Here is an 8,148-nt window from a genome sequence, read left to right as displayed (position 1 = left end):
GTCTTATGGGATCTGATGGGTTTATCAGGGGTTTCTGCTTGTGCTTCTTCCTCCTTTTTCTCTTGTCATTGCCACATAAGAAGTGTCTTTTGCCTCCCACCATGATTCTGAGGCCTCTCCAGCCATGTGGAACTGTAAGTCCAATTAAACCCCGTTTTCTTCCCAGTCTCAGGTATGTCTTTATCAGCAGCATGAAAAAGACTAACACAACTTTTAAAACACTACTATAGTTGACTATTGAAACAAAAACAAGAAGAAGCAGTAAGCATATTATAATTACAGCCCTCCACTCATTCACTGCTGCACATAAAATGCCAACTGTGAGCGTTATTCACTGGCCCCATTAAGAGGCTTGACACTGAACACTACCTCTAGGATGATGTTTATAATCCTCATATGCTTCTCCATTGTCATGGTATCATCTTTTCTCATATTTGGATCAAAGTCCACGAGTTCTATCCGATCCATTTCATCAGTCTCTTCTACTTTCTTCCTCTAAGGTAGGAGTTTTATCAGCAAAGAGAGTTCATCAGCTGAGAGAAAGCCATTCTCAGGAAGTTTACCTTCAATTAGATAATTTGGCAACTCTTCATATGGGCTACATAAATTGGTATTCTTTCATTTAGCACACCCAAGATGTCCCCATGCTGACAATCTGACCTGGATGAGAGGTGATGACTATAGTTCAGTCATTAAGAGTGGAAGCTACGAAATGCTTCAACGAGCTGTATGTCCATACATATGAAAAGTTCTCCTCCTCATTGAATAAAAACAGCATGCTCCTCATCTAACACAATAGTAATGTCTCCCAGCTCCAATCCTGGTTGTTTGGTCTGCTTCACCATGGAATGTTACCTTCTGGCCATCTTTCATGCCTTTGTCAATATGGACTTGTGCAATCTTCTTTTCGCTATCTTCCTTCCATTGCAGCTTTTTAATCTATCTTCAGGACTGATTTGTTCTCCATGGCCCTGGCATTCTATGCCCACAGATTAAATTTGCTAAACCATTCCAGGTCCCATCTGATGAATTCTTATTTGCATTCCAGTAACTATGCAATTGGGACAGCCCTTTACTGTTCCTTTCTGAACACTTCTGCCTTCACATTTGTCACAAATCACACTTTTTTTTTGTTTTATTTGCAGAGCCAATTTTCTTGCCACACCTTTATATAAATCTTCTAAGGTTATTGACAGCTGACACACATTTTTACCTTTCCTGTCCCTCTGCATACTTCCTCCTCTTCCTCCAAATATCATATCAAAGATGTCCACAGGAGAGCCAAAAGCGCTACCTGCTCCACCCTCTTTAATTACCTGGTTTTCCTCCCTTGACATACAATTCGCTTTTCTTTGCATCAGAGAGAACTTGATAAGCTAGAGAAATCTGCGTAAATTTATCTCCTTCATTCAGGTTCTTATCAGAGTGGTACTTCAATGCCAGTTTCCTATAAGCCTTTTTCTTATGATCTTTTTGAGTGGCATTGGGTTTAACCCCCAAAACATCATAGAAAGTGGGTTCTTTCACCGTTTTTTACTGGCAGCGAGTGGGTTGAGGTTGATGTGGAAGGTGTGCAAAGGAACGCACCTAGTAGTTGCGCTCAGATGCAGCAGCCACCACTCCTCCACCTCTCGCCAAGCATTATGGAAAGTTTCCTCAAAATATTTTAAATATTGTCACATTTTTGACCTATCTATCTAGCATGTATTGAGTATTATTACTTATGTATTTATACTTAGGTTGACATATAAATAAGTGCAATCTCTCATTTCAAGAAATGTACATTTTAATGAAAAAAACACGAAACTGTAAACACATAGATTCTTCCCTTTTTGTACATAAGATAAAATCCAAACTTCTTGGCATGGCATGAAAGGACCTAGTGAAATTCTAGAAGTTATTAAACAGATGCTTTGGGAGCATTTGGAAGAGAAAGCAGTGATCGTTAGGAGCCAGCATGAGCTCACAAAGAATAACTTCTTTTTTGATAGAGTTGCTAGACTGGCAAATTAGGTGAATTTTATAGGCAAACTTTGTTGATTTCAACAAGCCATGTTTGTTCTTAGTAAAGCTCTTTCATTGATATCCTTAGAAGAAAATGGGAAAATATTAACTGGCAGGCAAAGTATTATAATATTAATTGATAATACATGCTAATCAAAAGTCTTTGTTTATTACCAAGTTCTTCCCACCTGATCTTATTGAAATTTTCAACAAGTCTTTGAAGCCATAAAAGAAAAGCTAAAACAATTTTAAATAAAGCAAAACTGATGAAAATTATTTTATTTTGCTTTTTCTAGCTCATATCTGTGGTAGTATAATCATTACTAGACACCACTATTTAAAAGGACATCTGCCTCAGTGAGGCTTGTGGTAAGTCCATCAAGTGCTAAGAAACAGTAAAGACAAGTAATCTGAAGGCAAAATGATAAATAGAAAACAATAAAAATTCTTTTCAAATATTTGAATAATGTGGAAAGGCATAAAATGCAGAAAATGAAATGCAAATCATTTTAAAATAAATATAAAATAAACATTCTTAATATTATGAGCATTTTATAGACATATAAACATAAATAAAACACAACTTTTGAAACTTAGTTATTATTTCATAATGATATTGATATTTTCTGACCCTTATAGTATGCAACCATTTTTTCCATGTATGTTTTCCATGTATGTTTAAGAATATACTTTTGTTGTATGTATGTTTAAGAATATACTTTTGACCAGAGAGGTTTTGAGCATGAGAATAGTGTGATCAAAATTGTTCATTATTAATATTAAACCAGGAGAATTCTGTGAAATGGAATTGATTATAGAGAAATTGGTGTCAGGTGGACCAGTTGTAACTGTGCCATCCAAAATGGTAGACAGTAGTTGCATGTGTCTATTGAGAATTTGAAATGTGGCTAGCATGAGTAAAGAACAAATTTTTAATTTTGTTTAATTTAATTTAAATATCTACATGTGGTTAGTGGTTAGAATATTGGACAACAGAAATCTAGAACGTCTTCATCAATACAGAAAATTCTACTGGACAGTGCTGGCTTGATACACGTAAGATAATCATGGAAAACAATGATGGGTTAGTGATAGAAAAGAAAGGGACAATTCATATATTAAAAAGAAACATTTAAATGGTTTATCGATGGGCCTTTATATTGATTCAAAATTGGGATTTTAGTGAGCCAAAGAGTCCCTATCTAGAGTGCTGGGCTAATAATGCTTGCAAAGAATATCTTTACAGTATACACTTTTAGATTACTTACTAAAAGGTAAAGATTAAAAAAGCATTTCAGATATACAGTAGCAACAGGTAAATTTAGACCTGTAATTGTAAAATTATTTAATATTTAGTCAATGTTTATCGCATTTAGGCTACTATAGAAGCGCTTAATATATTGTTTTATTTAATTTCCACTTGCAATTCTATGCTACAGTATTATTTCAGTGCACAATATTACTACTATTTTGATTTCACATACGTAGAAACAAAGAAAAAGTTAAATATGATATGGAAATATATAGAAACAATGAAAATGTTAAATATCATGTGGAAAATTTTGGAACTAGATAACAACAAAGCAGGGATTTCACCCCTCGTCTCTTTGACACTAGCATCCAAATTTGTAATTGCTAATCTCTTCTTCATGGTCTATAGGGTACTGCTTGAATAGTCTGATCTAAAACACTCTTTTTTAGGCAAAGGTTAGCGTGACAAGCAGCCAACCAAAGATTTGTGATGGGATCAGTTGATACAGACATTTCAAATGCTCAATAAACCTAAATTGATTCATTTTTCTCAACAGATAGTCTAAGAACTTACTTGCATTTTTCATTGTAAATATTCAGCATAAATCTATTGAAGCAAAAAATATATAATTAATATAAATTTTAAATTAAGATATATAATATTAGTGTAATACTAATTACTTTAAAATAAAATTAGTATTTTAAGTCACTTTGTAACAACTTTATTTTGTAAGTTCTGAGAACTTCAAACCTTGTGCATCAATAAAGGTTTCATCATGAATATACTATTTAAATTATTATTTTAATTGACATTGTATATATTATATATTTTTGAAGTACACTGTGATATTTTTATATATGTTTGCATTGGAGAGTGATTAAATTAAGCTAATAACAAATCTATCACCTTGCATATTTATCATTTTTTGTGGTGAAAATAGTTAGAACCTACAACTTGGAAACATGCAATGAGTTATCATTTATTATAGCTACTATTCTGTGCGACAGATTACTAAATCTTATTCCTCCTGTCCAACTGAAATTTTTTTATCCTTTGATCAACATATCCCTTTTTCCTGTTCAACACCTCTACCCCTCTGAGAAACACCATTCTACTCTCTATTTCTATATATTGGTAGTTTTTAGTTTCCACATATGAGTGAGACCATGCAGTATTTGCCTTTCTGTGACTGGCTTACTTTATTTAGCATGATGTTTATGTATGTTGTTGCAAATGACAGAATTTTCTTCTTTTATAAGGCTAAATAGTATTCCATTGCATGCACATGACACATTTTCTTTAATTCTTTATCCAGTGAGGAACACCTAGGTTGCTTCCACATCTTAGCTATTGTGAATAATGCTGCAGTGAACACAGAAAGGTAGACACCTCTTTGGCAAACTTATTTCAATTCTCTTCAATGTATACTTGGAAGTGAGATTACTGGATCATACCATAATTCTATTTCTGAGGAAATTCCATACTAGTTTCCATAATGGCTATATTACTTTACATTCCCACCAATGTTGCACAAGAGTTTCCTTTTCTCCACACCCTTGCCAACACCCGTTATGTCTCATCTTTTTGATAGCAATTCTAAAAGGTAAGAGTTTGTATCTTGTGATTTTAATTTGAATCTCCCTCATAATTAGTGATTATGAGCATTTGTATGACTTTTTTGGGAGCTGTCTGTATAAGTTCTTTGCCACTTTTTGATTGGATTCTTTCTTTTCTTGCTATTGAGACATTTGAGGCTTTTTTTTTTTTTTTTTTTTTTTTTTTTTTTTTTTTTTTAAGATTAGTCCTTTATCAGATGAGGATAAAGGGATGAAACATCTCCTCCCAGTCTGCGGGCTGTCTTGTCACTCTATTAATTATGTTCTTTGCTGCATGGATGCTATTAGTTTGATGCAATCCCATTTGCTTATTTCTGCTTTTGTTGCTGTGCTTTTAGGGTCTTATCCAAGAAATCTTCACCCAGACCAATGTCCCCTGTATTTTCTTCTAGTAGTTTTAGAGTGTCAGGATTTATGTTCAAGTTTTTAATCCATTTTAAGTTGATTATTGTGTATGGTAGGAGATAAGGGTCCAATTTCTTTCTTCTGCATGTGGTTATCCAATATTCCCAACACCATTTATTGAACAGACTATTCTTTCTCCATTGTGTCTTATTGGCACCTTTGTAGAAAATCAATGGAGCATAAATATATAAACATGTGAGTTTATTTCTGAGTTCTCTATCCTTCATCATTGGTCAGTGTGTTTGTTTTTATGTCAGTGCCATGCTGTTTTGATAAATATAGCACTGTAGTATGTTTTAAAGTCAGGCAGTATGATGCCTCCAGCTTTGTTCTTTTTGCTCAAGATTGATTTGGCTATTTGGGGTCTTTTGTGGATCCATATGAGTTTTAGGATTGTTTTTCCTCTATCTGTGAAAAAATGACATTGAAATTTTGACATGGATTGCCTTCAATCTAAAAAGTGCTTTTGAAAGTATGGACATTTTAACAATATTAATTCTTCTAATTCATGAACATGGAATATTGTTGCATTTATGTTGTAATCTATTTCAGCAATGTTTTATTGTTTTAAATATACTGATCTTTCACCTTCTTGGTTAAATTTACTTTTAAGTATCTCATATTTTGATGCTGTTGTGAATGGGATTGATTTCTTAATTTTTTTTTTCAGATATTTCCTTGTTAGTGTAAAGAAATGAAATTGATTTTGTGTGTGTTCATTTTGCATCATGCAATGGTACTGATTCATCAGTTCTAACAGTTTTGGTGGAGTTTTTAGGGTTATCTATGTATAAGATAATATCATGAGCAAATAGTGGCAATTTCACTTCCTCCTTTCCTATTTGGATGGCATTTCTTTATTTACTTATTTCTTTCTTTTCTTTTCTTTTTTCTTTCTTTTTTTTTTTTTTTTTTTGGTCTAATTGCTCTGTCTAGGACTTGCGGTACTATGGGCATCCTTGTCTTGTTTCTTAGTCTAGTGAGAAAACTTTCAACTTTTAACCATTGAATATGATGTCAGCTGTGGGCTTTTCATATATAGACTTTATTGTGTTAAGGTACATTCCTCCTATGCCTAATTTGTTGAGAATTTTTTATCATGAAATAACTGTGAATTTCATCAAATGTATTTTTCTGCATCTATTGTGATAATCATATGGTTTTTGTCCTTCATTCTGTAAATATGATATGTCACATGTAACAATTTGTGTATGTTGAACCATCCTTTTATTTCAGGGATAAATTCCACTCAACCATGTTGAGTAATTCTTTTAGTATGCTGTTTAATTTTTGGTTTACTAGTATTTTGCTGAAGATTTTTGCATTTAGTTTATCAGGGACATTGGCCTGTAAATGTCCTTTATTTAGAGAGTTTTTGTCTGGCTTTGGTGTCAAAATAATGCTGGCCTTACAAAAAAAAATGGTGGAGGTATTCCCTCCTTTTCAATTCTTTGGAAAAGCATGAGAAGGATTGGTATTATTTTTTTCTTTATATGCAGAACTAAATTAGAATTCTTCCATAAAGTCATCTGGACCTAAGCTTTTTGGGATAGTTTTTTTTAACTATTGATTCAATCTCCTTATTCATTATTGGTCTATTCATTGTTACAGTTTTTATTTCTTTTTGATTCTGTTTTTTTAGGTTCAGTGTTTCTAGGAATTTATCCTTTTACTTTTCTCTTTTTTTTTTTTTTTTTTTTGACGGAGTCTCACTCTGTCAGCAGGCTGGAATGCAGTGGCGCTATCTCGGCTCACTGCAACCTCTGCCTCCTGGGTTCAAGCAATTCCCCTGCCTCAGCCTCCCAAGTAGCTGGGACTACAGGCGTGTGCCACCACGCCCAGCTAATTTTTGTATTTTTACTAGAGACAGGGTTTCACCACGTTGGCCAGGGTGGTCTCGATCTCTTGACCCCATGATGTGCATGCCTCAGCCTCCCAAAGTGCTGGGATTACAGGCATGAGCCACTGCACTCAGGACATTTCTTCTAGGTTATCTGATTTATAGGCATATAGTTGTTCATAGTAGTTTCTTATGATACTTTGTATTTTTGTAGTGTCAATTTTTATGTTTGCTCTTTCATTTCTGATTTCATTTTTTTATGTAATCTCTTATTTATTTTTATTCATGTATTTATTTTGAGAGTCTTTGCCCAGGCTGGAGTGCAGTGGCATGATCTTGGCTCACTGCGACCTCCTCTTCTCAAGGTTCAAGCAATTCTGCTGCCTCGGCCTCCTGTGTATCTGGGATTACAGGCGTGCGCTACCATGCCTGGCTAATATTTGTATTATTAGTAGAGATGGGGTTTCACTGTGTTAGTCAGGCTGGTCTCGAACTCCTGACCTTGTGACATACCCTCCTGGGCCTCCCAAATTGCTGAGATTACAGACATGAGCCACCGCACCCAGCTGTAATCTCTTATATTTTCAACTTTGTTTCCTCATATACATTTTTGCCCCAATCATTTAAACTTATCACCATCTTTAATCCAACTCCAGAGTGTCCCACACATGTTAATACATACTTTTAATTAATAATTTATTATACACTTTCCTTGTAAAAAAGGATAAAAGATTTTCAATTACATCAAAATAAATTATTAAGGATAAAAATTTTTTGAAGGGTGACATCTTTAATGAAATCATTAGACTTCTTTGTCTGTCCTTGTTTGCTCTTAAGTATTGCGTAGACCACACTCTGTAGGATTTGCATCTTTCAGAAAGTCTCTTTAATATGCATCTAATCATTAAAACATACATTTGGTTGGCAGAAACGTCTACTATTTATAGATAAACCCAGAATATAAAAAGCAATTCACATTCAGAAAAAAAGAGGTGAACCAGATGTTTGTTGATGTTATCAAAGATAGTAGT

The 8,148-nt window shown here is 33.8% G+C and overlaps 1 pseudogene; it reads right to left on the bottom strand.

Moving 5' to 3' along the window:
• Positions 1-290: 290 nt before the first annotated feature.
• On the bottom strand, positions 291-1,409 carry LOC108531827 (dnaJ homolog subfamily A member 1-like; annotated as a pseudogene).
• Positions 1,410-8,148: the final 6,739 nt, after the last annotated feature.

Source organism: Rhinopithecus bieti, unplaced genomic scaffold (assembly GCF_001698545.2).
Source record: "Rhinopithecus bieti isolate Rb0 unplaced genomic scaffold, ASM169854v2 scaffold_9015, whole genome shotgun sequence".
Lineage (NCBI taxonomy): Eukaryota > Metazoa > Chordata > Mammalia > Primates > Cercopithecidae > Rhinopithecus > Rhinopithecus bieti.
This window is presented reverse-complemented; position numbering and strand designations above follow the sequence as displayed.